The sequence below is a fragment of the Hyla sarda genome, chromosome 13 (assembly GCF_029499605.1).
Source record: "Hyla sarda isolate aHylSar1 chromosome 13, aHylSar1.hap1, whole genome shotgun sequence".
Lineage (NCBI taxonomy): Eukaryota > Metazoa > Chordata > Amphibia > Anura > Hylidae > Hyla > Hyla sarda.
In genome coordinates, this window is record NC_079201.1 from 25389895 (window position 1) to 25405921 (window position 16027).

At 41.8% G+C, this 16027-nt stretch overlaps 1 protein-coding gene and 1 long non-coding RNA gene across 46 annotated transcripts in view; one reads left to right on the forward strand and one right to left on the reverse strand.

Moving 5' to 3' along the window:
- LOC130297737 (general transcription factor II-I repeat domain-containing protein 2-like) overlaps positions 1-16027 on the forward strand; it is a 1987867-nt gene that overhangs the window by 890598 nt on the left and 1081242 nt on the right. The gene's annotated exons all lie outside the window — the stretch shown is intronic.
- LOC130297743 (uncharacterized) overlaps positions 9869-16027 on the reverse strand; it is a 59940-nt gene continuing 53781 nt past the window's right edge. Inside the window, exons 2-3 of the long non-coding RNA XR_008849667.1 lie at positions 11337-11389; positions 9869-10801 (exon numbers count right to left, since the gene is read on the reverse strand). This is a non-coding gene — a long non-coding RNA (uncharacterized LOC130297743). The remainder of the gene's footprint in view (positions 10802-11336; positions 11390-16027) is intronic.

A 16027-nucleotide genomic window follows, 5' to 3' on the forward strand; every position in this document is an offset into this window, starting at 1 on the left:
AGCCGGTGCCCGATACCTGCTGAAATCGTTCAGCAGGCATCGCGGCATATCGCCCAGGGGGGTCATGATGACCCCCTCATGTCGGCGATGCCCGCAGATCGCTGTACAATTCACCCCAGCGATCTGCGGCGGATTACGGGTCAATCGGGTCTCCAGTGACCCGGTGACCTGGAATTACTGGCTGACCGGGGCCGTCTCTGACGGCCCCAAACAGCCATAGCCAGCAGGGGAGAGGTGGCACTGGTGCCACCTCACGATCGCCTTGATTCGTCGGCCGGATTACTGGCCGACCAATCAGGGCACCTGCGGCGTCCCTGTTGGGATCGGGCCCCAGGAGCGGCGGCGGTGGCGAGGGACTGACCTGCAGCGTGGATCAGCAGTTGGACGTGAGTGACAGCCCCCTGCTGTTGCTTAGCAACAGCTCCCAGCATGCAAAAAGGGCATGCTGGGAGCTGTAGTTATGCAACAGCAGGAGGCAGACCACCACAACTCCCAGCATTCCCTTATGGGCATGCTGGGACTTATAGTTTTGCAACAGCTGGAGGCACATTTTTTCTATGGAAAAGTGTACCTTCAGCTGTTGTATAACTACAACTCCCAGCTTGCACAATCAGCTAAAGTGCATGCTGGGAGTTGTAATGGTGCATCTGCTGGTTGCATAACTACAACTCCCAGCATGCCATTTGGCTGTCGGTGACTGCTGAAAGTTGTAGTTTTGCAACAGCTGAAGGCACACTGGTTGTGAAACACAGTTTTTTTTTTTACTCAACTCAGTGTTACACGACCGGTGTGCCTCCAGCTGTTGCAAACTACAACTCCCAGCATGCACCGGACATGCTGGGAGTTGTAGTTTTGCATCAGCTGGAGGCACACTGGTTGTGAAACACTGAGTTAAGTAGCAAACCAGTGTGTCTCCAGCTGTTGCATAACTACAATCCCCAGCATTCCCAGCCAAAGTAGTATGCCTCCAGCTGTTGCAAAACTACAACTCCCAGCATGCACTGATAGACCGTACATGCTGGGAGTTGTAGTTTTGCAACAGCTGGATGTTCCTCCCGCAATGTGAATGTACAGGGTACACTTACATGGGCGGAGGTTTACAGTAAGTATCTGGCTGCAAGTTTGAGCTGCATCAAATTTTCTGCCGCAGCTCAAACTGCCAGCGAGAAACTACTGTGAACCCCCGCCCATGCGAATGTACCCTAAAAACACTACACTAACACAAAATAAAATAAAAAGTAAAAAACACTACATATACACATACCCCTACACAGCCCCCCTCCCCTCCCCAATAAAAATGAAAAACATTTGGTACGCTACTGTTTCCAAAACGGAGCCTCCAGCTGTTGCAAAACAACTACTCCCAGTATTGCCAGACAGCCACTGACTGTCCAGGCATGCTGGGAGTTTTACAACAGCTGGAGGCACCCTGTTTGGGAATCACTAGCATAGAATACCCCTATGTCCACCCCTATGCAAGTCCCTAATCTAGGCCTCAAATGCACATGGCGCTCTCACTTTGGAGCCCTGTCGTATTTCAAGGCAACAGTTTAGGGTCATATATGAGGTATCGCCGTACTCGGGAGAAATTGTGTTACAAATTTTGGGGGGTATTTTCTGCTATTACCCTTTTAAAAAATGTACCATTTTTGGGCAACCAAGCATTTTAGGGATTTTTTTTTTTTTTTACATATGCAAAAGTCGTGAAACACCTGTGGGGTATTAAGGTTCACTTTAGCCCTTGTTACGTTCCCCAAGGGGACTAGTTTCCGAGATGGTATGCCATGTGTTTTTTTTTTTTTTTTTTTGCTGTTCTGGCACCATAGGGGCTTCCTAAATGCGGCATGCCCCCAGAGCAAAATTTGCTTTCAAAAAGCTTTCCTTCTCTTCTGAGACCTGTAGTGCGCCAGCAGAGCACTTTTCACCCCCATATGGGGTGTTTTCTGAATTGGGAGAAATTGGGCTTCAAATTTTGGGAGTTATTTTCTGCTATTACCCTTTTTAAAAATGTAAAATTTTTGGGAAACCAAGCATTTTAGGTAATTTTTTTATTTTTTTTATATATGCAAAAGTCGTGAATCACCTGTGGGGTATTAAGGTTCACTTTACACCTTGTTATGTTCCCCGAGGGGTCTAGTTTCCAAAATGGTATGCCATGTGGTTTTTGTCGCTCCTTCCATTCTGAGCCCTCTACTGCGCCCGCCGAACAATTAACATAGACATATGAGGTATGTGCTTACTTGAGAGAAATTGGGTTTCAAATACCAGTAAAAATTTTCTCCTTTTTATCCCTTGCAAAAATTCAAAAATTGGGTCTACAAGAACATGTTAGTGTAAAAAATGAAGATTTTGAATTTTCTCCTTCACTTTGCTGCTATTCCTGTGAAACACCTAAAGGGTTAATACACTTACTGAATGTCATTTTGAATACTTTGGAGGGTGCAGTTTTTATAATGGGGTCATTTGTGGGGTATTTCTAATATGAATACCCTTCAAATCCACTTCAAACTAAACTGGTCACTGAAAAATAGTGAGTTTGAAAATTTTGTGAAAAATTTGAAAATTGCTGCTGAACTTTGAAGCCCTCTGGTGTCTTCCAAAAGTAAAAACTCATATATGTTATGATGCACACATAAAGTAGACATATTGTATTTGTGAATAAAATTAAAATTTAGAAAAGTTAGAAAAATGCAAAATTTTCATTTTTTTCATCAAATTTTGAATTTTTCACCAAGAAAGGATGCAATTTACTACAAAAAATTACCACTATGTTAAAGTAGAATATGTCACGAAAAAACAATCTCTGAATCGGAATGATATGTAAAAGCATCCCAGAGTTATTAATGTTTAAAGTGACAGTGGTCAGATGTTCAAAAAACGCTCTGGTCCTAAGGTGTAAAATGGCTAGGTCCTTAAGGGGTTAATTAAACATTTAATCTGATAAAAGGTATCACAGTGCTAAATATATAAAAATACAGGAACAAATGACATACAGGTATAACAATATATAAAAGAGTTTAGCAAGACAAGTTCAGAAAACAAAAGATGAAGTTCTCTCTTCCAGGCCCCTTATCTGTTTGATTAAATGATGGGACCAGAGTGCATGACTTCAAAAAAGCCTTTGACTTCAAAGGAGATGTAAACAAACAGCCAGACCCCCAATAAAATGCAATACACAAACCCACAGTCTGAATGACCTCTCACCCCGGTCTTGGATGATCCATCACACACAGTTATAATTTACAATACACATATAGGATTTTAATAATCAGGCCTTGGGCCTGACAGGCACGTACATACTTAATCAGCTCTGTATTGCATGGTTTAGGGACAGCAAAGCCACAATTCTCTGTTCACTAGTTATAAAGGCTGAGAGGTAACATTGCTCCTGGATGCGTGAATCATTACCACATAAGACACCTTTAAAATAAATAAAAAAATTGCAATATTAGGCACATGGTATCTGATTACCATAAAGTGAAAAGTCCTGTGGTTGAATTACATGAACTCAACCTGCAGCCTTTTACTGAGATAAGGTCACAAACTTTGTCGGCATCTTCTAATATATTCCTATTATTAACTCACTAGGAACCACTTAAAGGGCAGACAGTGAGCCTAGCCATTGACAATACCAACATACTCAATCCATACAGTTTAATGAAGGTAAAAGATCCGTATATGGGGCATAAGAAAGGGCTATGGTAAAAGAGGAAATTAAACTGTAGTTGATATGTACTCCGTCAGATCCAGTCTATATGTATAACATTACAGCTCAGCAGGAGCTATATATTGCTTTTGTGTCTTCACCACTCTGTTCATGATAGTCTTCTAGAAAAAAAAATTGAAATTGTACACCAAATGTATGGGGAGTTCACAATATCGCATTATGTAATTCTAATGTCTGCTTTTTGAGGATTTTAATATATTTTCTGACATTTTGTAGAGCAAGCATTCAAGTGAAGCTCCACATCTAAAGCAACTTTAAAGTTTATTTGTAAAAACTCTTGACATATCGTTCAGACTTTCTACGATGAAGTGCTTGGTGAAGTGTGCATACGTTTATGGGGAAAAAGTGTGGGCATAGGAGTCTTTATCGATGATTGACAGCTTTCTAACCCTTTAAGGACTGAGCCCTTTTTCACCTTAAGGACTGAGCCCTTTTTCGCAATTCTGACCGCCGTCACTTTAAGCATTAATAACTCTAAGATGCTTTTACCGATTATTCTGATTCTGAGACTGTTTTGTTTTTTTGTGACATATTCTACTTTATTTTGGTGGTAAATTTTCGTCGTTACTTGCATTCTTTCTTGGTGAAAAATCCCCAAATTTCATGAAAATTTTGAAAATTTTGCATTTTTCTAACTTTGAAACTCTCTGCTTGTAAGGAAAGTGGACATACCAAATAAATTTTATATTGATTCACAAATATAATATGTCTAATAGACATATTTTTACTTTTAGAAAAAATTAGAGGGCTTCAAAGTATAGCAGCAATTTTCAAAATTTTCATGAAAATTGCAAAACTTGAAGGGACAGATGTTACAGAACTACAACTCCCAGCATGCCTGGGCAGTCTAGGCATGCTGACAGTTGTAGTTTGGCAACATCTGGAGGGCCACCGTTTGGGCACCACTGTAATAGCGGTCTCCAAACTGTGACCCTCCAGATGTTGCAAAACTACAACTCCCAGCATGCCCAGACAGCCTTTGGCTGTCTGGGCATGCTGGGAGTTGCAGTTTGGCAACCACTAGGAAGTGCAGCAGTTAATATTGCTTACTGCCCCCTCTTTCCCCCCCCCCCCCCCCCCACCGTCGCTTCCCTACCTGCGCCGCTGATCTCCGCAGTGTCCAGCGATGATCGCCGGTCCCCACGGCATCTTCTTTGCAGGTACCGGCCGCCATCTTCTCCAGGGGTGGGCAGAGCGGGGGGTTTCCATGGCAACCCCCTGTCGTGCACTGCCATTGGTCAGAACTCAGTTCTGACTAAGGGCAGGGGATAGGAGGAGATCGCAGCACTGCAATCTCGCTCCTGTCCCTCAGGATGATCAGGGCTGTCACTGACAGCTCCGATCATCCCTATTTTCCGGGTGATCGGGTCACCAGAGACCCAATCAGCCCGGAATAGGAGAAAATCGCATGTCTGAATTGACATGTGATTTTCTCCGATCGCCGACATGGGAGGTCTCATTTCAGCAGGCATCCCGATCCGGTCCCCAACTGGCTAGCGGCGGGGACCAGAATTCACACGGGCGTATCCATACGCCCGCAGTCCTTAAGGACTTTAAAACAGGGGCGGATGGATACGCCCGCTGTCCTTAACAGGTTTAAAAAAAACTTTTAACCATAGAGAGATTGGGACTGCCCACTGAATTCTTACCTGGAGTGAGCAGAGATTTAAATGATTAATATACAAGTTATACAAAACCCCTTCCCAACGTATGCTATACATTTATGGCATGGGTCGGTTGAGGGAGTATGGGAAGCAGGCTGTACCAAATGAGTGCTCATCTAATAGCTCAGTTTAATGCATATGCATTAAATTAATCTATATAAGCAATATATATATACACATAGTCTCCTTTCAGGCACTTCTTATGGCAAGACCAGGGCACACATCAGGTCAAATAGGTTATATACGGATACTGTTGCAAGTAATACATGACCATAAATATATATAGGCGCTCTCCTTTCTTTAGTTCACCTTGTACAGCAGAGAGGCTACATTAACTCCTGGGACAACATACAAGTATTTGCATGCAGAACTGTTTTAGCCTACTCAAGTGTGTCCATCACACAACAGAAGTATACAGAAATGAAGGGGACAAAGTATACAGTACTCATGATTCCTATATTTGCAACTAATCCCTAGTGCTGTATATAGGAGAATGATTGATTGATTTGGGATAATTTGTTAGCAAGCGCCATAGCCCCTAATTTAGACCTCTGCATTTTAATGGGAGAAGAAAGCACGGGAACCGTTCAGGATACTGGCATAATGAAACATTTATGTGCTATTTTTCTTAAGTGATTGCCCACTTCTCTGCAAGCTCTTTACCTACTCTGGAAATGATTTTTGTATATTAACACATCAGAACTGTTTGGATGGTTAGAAGACAGCGGTGTCCTCTTTGTTTTCCTACATTTGTTGTTTATTTTCTGAACCCTGCAACAATATTCCCCATAAATTTATAGCAGTCATTTAGATCAGGCCCTTGAAGATTCCCTAAAGAGAGAGAAGGCGCCCATCCATGCAGGAGCCCAGTGCCTTTTGTCCAAGCATATGTTACTTATTTGAGTTTTGTTGTTGTTTAGAGAAAGAGAAGTTAAGGATGTCTTGTAAAAGACGGCCAGGGGGGAAACTGCCTCTTCATTATCCACATCTGCCTATGGTACAAGGTACAAGAAATGTTAGCTTTCTATTGTTTTTAGATTAATATTTAAAGTTCTGTACAAATTACTATTTTTTTTCTATACAGCACTTACCTACTATTGTTTTCGGTGTTGCCTGTCTGTCTGGCACAACTTCGTTTGGTGAATTTATCGTTTTTCTGCACTGTCAAGGGGATGTCATAAAGAGTCACAAAACCTGTTGTTTTAGAAGGCTCAGGCTGCTTTTTACCTATTCTATTCTTTAAACTGTAGCTCTGACTGTTTAGAATGGCTGTTGTGCATAAGCACAAGCCCAACACAAGGTCACCAAAATTCAACATATGTCAGACTAGTTTCCAGGATAACCAGGAATGTATGCCTGCAAAGTAAGCAAGATTATTAGGTACCTGCCATGTCTATTATTTGGTAATGGAGCTTCAATAAGGAGGGTATCCAGCAGACCCCCTTTAAGGAGTTATCTGCTACACACAACTCATTTGTATTTTCCTTATTCTATTCTATTTGCAAGATCAGACCTTTTCCATTTTATTTGTCTACTCCTTTGCTAGGTCTGTTGTATGTTACGGCATTCCTGTAGGCATACTCTAATGGGCTAGGTAGCCCTTTCCCCAGTTATTTAAATGGGTACTCCACTGTAAAACATTTTTTTTTAATCAACTGGTACCAGAAAGTTAAACAGATTTGTAAATTACTTAAATTAAATTAATTAAATGAAAAAATCTTAACCCTTCCAGTACTTATCAGCTGCTGTATGTTCCAGAGGAAGTTCTTTTCTTTTTGAATTTCCTTTCTGTCTGACCACAGTGCTCTCTGTTGACATCTCTGTCCATTTTAGGAACAGTTCCTAAAAACAGGTGTCAGCACTGTGGTTAGACAGAAAGGAAACTCAAAAAGAAAAGAACTTCATCTGGAACATACAGCAGCTGATTAATACTGGAAGGGTTAAGATTTTTTAATAGTAATTTACAAATCGCTTTAACTTTCTGGTACCAGGTGATTTAAAAAAAAAAAAAAAAAGGTTTTCCAGAGGAGTACCCCTGTAATATGCCAGATCAGTGTTTCTTCATATTTCCTATGTGCCAGACCACCTATCTTCCAGCATTGTTTGTTGTCCAAGAAATCGACTGCAGTTGGTTATGGTACCCAGTTAGATTGAAATTGGTTGAAATTGTGGACAATGTCAACCAAAATGTTGGTCGAAAAATAAAAACATTCAAACAACTAATAGTGGCTACTTCTTGACTGTATACGGTGCAGTCAGCTGTTAGTCTGGGTTCACACCACGTTTTGTTTATATGGGGACCGGATCTGGCTGGGGGATGGGAAAACCGCTCGCTCCAAGATCCCAGCCAGATCCTGCCCCCATCTCATTCATTTGAATGAGCCGACCCGAGTCAGATAGTGACTCCGGTCGGTTCATTTTTTCCTCGTCTACGGTTTTGTGACTACACCTAAAACCATGGTATACTACGGTTTTAGGTCTGGTCACAAAACCGGATATGGGGCAAAAATGAGCCTATGCCGCCACTGCTTTCTATGGAGCTGCTAAACATTTCTGTGCACAGGTCCGCACCATTTATTCTGGGGACGATTATCGTCCCCATCCTCAGGATTGATAGGACTTCCGGTAGTCAGAACCTCACCAATCTGCTTGTTATCCCCTATACTGTGGCTAGGGGATGACTTAATGATTTTGGAATATCACTTTAAACTGCTGATTTAGCCTATAAAGCAGTGGTCTCCAAACTGTGAACCTCCAAATGTTGCAAAACTACAACTCCCAGCATGCCCGGACAGCCAACAGCTGTCCAGACATGCTGGGAGTTGTAGTTTTGCAACTTCCAGCATATCTAACCTTTTCCTGCACACAATGCGACAGTCCACCAGCTTTACTTAGCAGGAGCCATACATCACCATATATCACCATACATATTACCATCATACAGGTCCCCCTGTAGATAGCTGCCCCCTTTAGGCAGTAGCAGCGCCCTATAAGTAGATCCCCTTGTAGATAGTAACCCCATGTATATATTTTGCAGTTCCCTATATATAGTTGCAGCCCTCCATTAGGTAGTAGACAGCAGCAGCTCCCTTTAGGTAGTAGTTGTAGCAGTCCCCAATATGTAGTAGTAGCAACCCTCTTTAGGTAATTGTACTAGCTGCCCCCCTTAGATAGTAATAGTAGCCCCCTTTAGGTATTCATAGTAGCCCCCATTAGGTATGTATAGTGGCCCCTTTAGGTTTTCATAATAGCCCCCTTTAGGTATTCATAGTAGCCCCCCTTTAGATAGTAATAGAACCCCCTTTTAGGTAATAGCAGTAGTCCCCCTTAGATATTAACAGTTCCCCCCTTTAGTTAGTAACAGTAGCCCCCTTTAGGTAGTAACAGTACCCTCATTTAGGTAGTAATAGTACCCCCTTTTAGGTAGTAACAGTAGCCTTCTATAGGTAGCAACAGTAGCCCCCTTTAGGTAGTAATTGAACCCTCCTTTAGGTAGTGACAGTACCCCCTTTAGGTAGTAACAGTAGCTCCCTTTAAGTAGTAAGAGTACCCTCTTTAGGTAGTAATAGACCCCCCCCCCCTCTTTGGGTAGTAACAGTAGCCCCATTTAGATAGTAACAATAGCCCCCTTTAGGTAGTAACAGTTTCTCCCTTAATGGTGTATTCACACGTACAGTATTCTGCACAGATTTGAAGAGTAGGATTTGATATACGCTGGATTTGATGCTGCAGATTTCAATGTAAACTAAATGACTAAACACAGCTTCAAATTCTGTACATCAAATCCTGCGCAGAATATTGTACACATGAATAGACCCTTATGTAGTAACAGTACCTCCCTATAGGTATTAACAGTAGCCCCCTTTAGGGAGTAATAGTACCTCCTTAAGGTAGTAACAGTATCCCCCTTTAGATTAAAAAAGAAAAAAATACACACTGACCTGGGGACCTGGGTACAGCGTAGCATGTCCTTTATTTTCGTTTTCCCCTCTGGTCTGTTCTCCGGCAAATGATGATGTAATTCATCCACCGGAGCATAGAGCACAGAGGAAGGATGCCCTGGCCTCTTTGGGTTGCCTGCCACAATAGTGATTGACAGGGCGGAATGCCAATGGCTCTTTGCTCTGTTTAACTATAGGTGCGCCTCTAAGATGTGCTTCTAGGTAAATGCGTCCCGGACTGGCCTGTGTAGTAAAGTTTTACTACACAGGCCCTGCAAACGACACTGCCATGCCCCCTTCCCACCTCTGGTGACGCCACTGCCCACTGATGCTGCATCATGTGACTTGTCCAGGACAATTCCTGAAATGGACAGAGATGGCAGCATAGAGCACTGTGGTAAGACTGGAAAAAACTACACAACTTTCTTTGGAGCATAGATAGATAGACAGATAGAAAAGAAAAAAGCAGGAGAACACTGATGTCCAATGAAATCATGTGTGGCTTTATTCATTATCAATGATCAAGCAACATTTTGGCCGTCTCACTCAGCCATTGTCAAACAAACAAATGTGCACAGATGCATGTTTAAATAGCCAAGAATCATGTGACATCATTATGCACAAATTATCAATCAAGTATTCATAATGTATTCATAGTGACCAACAATACAATATCATAAATCATGTACAAAACAAATAGTTAAGATGTCAGTGGGGCAATATAACACTCCAATAGAATACATTATCTACATCATATTGCTCATTCAGTAAATCATGCGCAAAGTGGGCGTGCTGGTGCTAAAAATAAAGGAAAAGCTAACAAGGGAAACAAATCCTACTCACCCGAACATCTTATGTATAGCAATGAATCTGGCTATGTAACAAGAGCTTGTCAAACGCCATTACAGTATCTATACAGGATCTGCCTCCCAATCATATGATAGCATCGTGTCATAGCCATATGAACCCGCTCTACTCAGGGTCTGCGCACTGGTAGTTTTGATTATGGTTACTACGTCATGCCAGAAGTGGAGTGACTAGTCTCCCCCGCATCGTCAGCGTACAAGCTAACAAGGAGCATGTGCGCAGACTGGCATGGGAATCCATGTCACACCATCACTGTCCATCACTATTTCAATGCAAAAAGAAGTATGGGTAGATCCTTTACAAACTCTCAAGACAGCATGTAGTATGGGTACAGCACTCCTAATCTCATGCACAGCCCGATCCATCCACACTCCATCACTGGTTGTGTGGATCTGTCAGGCATACCACTGTATCTCCATGATGCCCCCATCAGGGGCCGCCCCGGAGGTTGTCCACCATTGTCCAGAGAAGGATGTGCTCTCACACAGATCATAAAACAAACTGAAAACAGACATATAAGTATAAATATAAGTATGTAGCAAGGGATGTTCTGGTGAGTAGATCTGGTGTTCTGGTGAGTCCATCTTTCTCTTTTTCCCCACCTGTCATAAAAAAAAGGAAAAAATATAATCCTTAACAACGTACACAAGAAAGGAATGCAGTCAATAGCACATGTTCATGTGTGAGATTTTAAAATCTACATTCAAACCCCTAGGTTTAAGGGTTTCCAGCTCAAAAATCCATTTAAACTCCAGACGTTTGAGGAGACTAACTCTGTCTCCTCCTCCTCTGGAAATTAGGACATGATCCAAGTACATAAATTTCAGGTCCCTCTCTGTATGTTTTGCCTCCACAAAAAGCTTAGATACAGATAGGTCAAATTTTCTTTTGCATATTCTATACCTGTGTTGATTAAATCTAGCTTAAAACTCACTAGTAGTTTCACCAACATACAATAGTATACAGGGGCACCACAATAACATGATCTGAAGTAAAAGTTTGGTAAAAATTTCAGCTTATATTCTATCCCAGTATTGGGGTGTCTAAACACCCTCCTTTCTCCATAGAACAATTTATACAATTGCGACATGGGAAAGAACCTTTATTGGAGACTGTTATAAATTGTTGGTCTCTCACCCTTTAAAGAAACATCTGTTTTAACCAACTTGTTTTGGAGATTTCTTGATCTTCTGTAAGACATTAATGGGGGGGGGGTTAGTGAAATTAGGAATGTTTTTATGACCTTTTTCAGAATTTGCCAATGTTTTCTCAATACCATGGTGGCTCATCCCAACACTTCAGTATATGTCGAGACAAATGGCATCCTACGGTTCTTAGCTTTCGTTTTTGACACTCTCAATGATTGTCCCTATTCTTGGATTTCATCTCCTTTCTTTTTGCCTTAACCAGTTTCCGTGGGTAACCCATTTCTATAAAGCTCTCTGCCATTTTATCCAGTGCTGGTAGCACCTCTTGTTCATCACTGATGATGTGTTTGGCCCTAGTCATCTGCTTCAAAGGCAAAAAAAAAAAAAAATACTGTGTAAACGCCCATGCTTTACGCTAACTGATGTATCCAGGAACTGTACTGCAGTTGTCAAGTGAGTAAGTGGGAATTGGATGTCATGATTGATCTAATTCAGGAAGGTATGGAAACTCAATAGTTTATCTTCCATAAACATTAAATACTCATTAGCGAGGAATTGGTCACAAGTGAATTAATTGAACAGGTTGTGTTCTTATTTGTTGGTTATTTTGGCACATATTGCTGTTTTTATTCTTATAAATGTCATCTCAAACCTTTCTGACTGATAGACGGACTAATAATTAGCCCTTACAGAAAAGAGGACAACAAACTACCGTCCTTGCACATCCAAGGAACAATCTAGAGATTAACATTTTTTCTGTTTCTTACTACTTTAATACTTTGAATTCATATTGTATTCATGTTTTTCTTCTTTTACTCCAAATGGAGTCTACTCAAATGTATGTATTCAATTTACTTATAACTGCACCAGATTGAGAAAATATCTTCTATGTAGCTCCACCACCCCAGCACATGGCTGAAGGGGTGTGATACATAGATGTGGGACTCTTTCAGATGGGCAATGAAAATGTTGGCAAAAGTTGGCGCCACATTTGTCCCCATTGCAGTCCCATTCAATTGCAAATAAAAATTATCATTGAACACAAAAAAGTTTTTTGTACCAGCTCTAGCAGGGTAATGATAAATGAGACCTTTTCTTCTGGTAAAGCTTGTTGAATAGATATGAAATAGATAGATAGATACACAGACAGACAGACAGAGTGATATAAATATCATAGCTAGAATGATATAAATATGAACATATGATACTCCCCTTCACACTCTTCTACATGAGGAAGTTGTGGAAGAAATAGCTTTCATGGGGTTGGTCTACTCAAAGAAAATGTCCACTATGCATAATGTATATTGAGCTTAAATTCTGTCACATGAAATCTGGTCTGGATGAAGGGGTGGTCTTCTCAGAGAGGCGTTTTCTTGGGGGAAAAGTTTTTAAACCTACATTTGTTCCATTTCTCCACTTTCACACCATTGAATTCCAGACCAGCTCCCCCCCCCCCCCCAAAAAAAACACTGTGATGACAGAAAGCCTAACTGTGCCAGCCCCTTCCATTTCAATCCTGTCACGTTCACCTCAAACTACCAAAATTTCTGGGATGGTGGGTGGGAGATGTTTTTCCTTGGTTCTGTAAACCAAAGTGCAGGGCTGGCGTTGGGGGGGGGGGGGGGGGGCCCAGGCAGTTGCCCAGGGCCCTCTTCCAAAAGAGGGACCCTGAAAAACTTTAAGGCATTACTAACACTACTGAATTTTGTGCAAAATGGCGGAAAAATTGCAGCGTTTTTGCAGCGGTTTGTGCAAAATCACAGCAACACCCCCTTATTTTACCGCAATTTTGCGCAAAAAGCTGTACTGTTAGTATAGTCCTAAAGCTGTACAGGCTGCAGAGAGCCCATAGACATTACTGTCAGACTTACTATGTACCTTCTAGGACTTGCGATAACTCCTAGAGGATATAGGATGATGATGATGATGTCATCCCAGGTCTTGGAAGATCCATAGTAAGGGTAACAGCAATGGAGAAGCGGATCCGCTGAACCTGTGATGATGATGGCGTGGGCCATACCAGGGAGCGGAGTCTAAGGTGCCGCTGGTTTTCACCAGAGCCCGCCGCAAAGAGGGATGGACTTGCACCGGTCGCTCGTCCACACAGGCAGCCGATGTGTAACGTGGCACAGTCAGGAAAGGCAAAAGGTTAGGGCAAGCAGCACAGGTGCAAGGTCAAGAACGTAGGTAGGAGGTCTGGTACACAGTAAGACAATACACTATCGGGAACGCTTTCTCCTAAGCTAGTGATCACAAAGATCCAGCAAGGATCTGAGGAAGTGCGGGTTAAATAGGATCAGTGCAGACAAGAACCAATCAATTGTGCGCTGGCCCTTTAAATCTTAAAGAGCCGGCGCGCGTGCGCCCTAGGAGGCGGGGACGCACGCACTGGCAGATAAGGCCAGGGGAGAGGACAGATAGGTGAGGAGGTAAGTGATGACCCGGCGGTCACATGCGGACACATTGCAAGATGCGAACCACAGCGCCACCGGCAACAGGGACAGGTGTGTGCTCGCGGCCAGCTAGTCTGGTCGCATCGCTACCTGTGACAGTAAGTCTGTGTTGTGTATGGACTGTTCAATGGATAAAAAAGAAGGTAATAGGGGAAAGTATGGAGGGGGAAGGGATAAATATTCAATTACAGCTCATATATCACTGCCTACCCAGTGTGGAACCACTAACAGATATTGTGGGGGGGGTGAATTAAGATTTTAACCCCTTGAGGATACAGTTAATTTAGTTTTTTGCCATAACTCTTATATTTTTCCATCCTCAGATGCATATGGGGCTTGTTTTTTGCACAATCAATCAATTGTATTTTGTAATAACACCTTTCATTCTACCATTAAATGTACAGCGCAACCAAAAAATATTATTTTGTGGGGAAATTGAAAAGAAAAAGGCAATTTTGCAAATTTTGGAGGATATTAGTTTTTATGCAGTGAACTTTAGGGTAAAACTGACATGTTCTCTTTATCCTGTAGGTCAATACAATTTAAATGATCCCCATTCCATTTTCTGTGTCCGCACAAAGAATGAACACGTTCTTTCTTTGTGTGGAGTCTGCACAGAATGCATTGCTGTCTATGAGACGGCGCATTCCTGTGCGGTCCTAGCGCTGGCATAGGATGCCGATGCCCCGCAGTTTTCAGAATATCCACACGAAGATTCTTTCTGTGGACATTTTGTCATGTGAACATAGCCTTGTAGTATATGTGGGCGCTATTACTGATAGGTAGCATTGAGAAGATCACTGTTTATCTGTGTGCATTGACTATTACTGTATAAAGAACAAGGTTACATGGCAACATAGGTTGCACAGTCAAAGATCACCATGTTGTTCTCCTTGAATCATGCTGAATCTCAGCTAATGTAAGTAAATGGGGTCACACATAGAGAAATCCAGCGCAAATCAGTTCTTGCTCTTTAGGTGGTTTATTAAACCCTTAAAATGGCATCATAAAATGTTATATCACCAACAAAAGAAACTTCCCATATATGAATGGCCACCACTGGTTTGTTCCAAAGATATTCACCGACAAACAGTAATGTAAAATATTACCACTTTATTTAACATATATGCAAATTAAGACATACATTTTAAATATGGCAAGAATATAAAAACAAGGCACCAAATGGACAACTACAGAAAAAGTGGAGGGGGTATGGTAAATACAGAAGCATGGAATACAGGGAGATACAGATATTGAAAGTAATGCCAATATTTATCTTAGTAAAAAAAAAGAGATAGAGGAATCCACAAGGCTAACATAGGCAAACACTGGACCAAGGCATAACATAGATAAAGCTTAATACAGAAGATAAGGACATGTAAAATGTACAATTACAAAATCAAAATATCCTGCCATGCGCTGCCTACCTACCACCTCCAACCCCAACAAAGTGCTTCGGCAGGAGGTGTGTAACAGATCTCCCTGTATTCCATGCTGCTGTATTCACCATACCCCCTCCACTTTTTCTGTAGTTGTCCATTTGGTGCCTTGTTTTTATACTTCTGCCATATTTTAAATGTATGTCTTAATTTGCATATATGTTAAATAAAGTGGTAATTTTTTACATTACTGTTTTTTTTTTGTTGGTGAATATATGCATCATAAAATGTATGGCTTTCAGTGATCCTGTGGTTTCCAGTGACCATATATTTTATGATTGCGTTTTGCACTGGATTTCTTAAAATGTGTCCTTACAAGTTGCTGTTGCTCCACAGCTGTCCGTGAACTTCGTTCTTGCAAAGGGGGAGCTGAGCTGATTTGCACTGAATGGGGTCACATTGCCACCCCCAGATTACCACAGCCACAAATTCATCCTGGATGGAATTTTTATGTTTGCCATGTTATGGTCACAGCCATTTGAGATTTGTAGCACAATCTCATTTAATCACATTAGCTGAGATGCAGCACAATTCAGAGAGTGCAACATAGTGATCTTTGGTCATGCAATCTGGGGGCCCCATTTAAAATTTTTGCCCAGGGCCACACTTAGTCTAAAACCGCCCCTGCCAAAGTGGCTTCAATTTTTCCCAAGCAACAGCTTATGAACCCCCTTAAAGAGAATCTGACAGCTGTTTCCCCGCACTTAACCAATATACTGGGTCACTTAGCCTTTTTGGGTGGCGTGGTTGCAGAATTCTGTCCTTTCATGCTGTTATTCATATTGAGC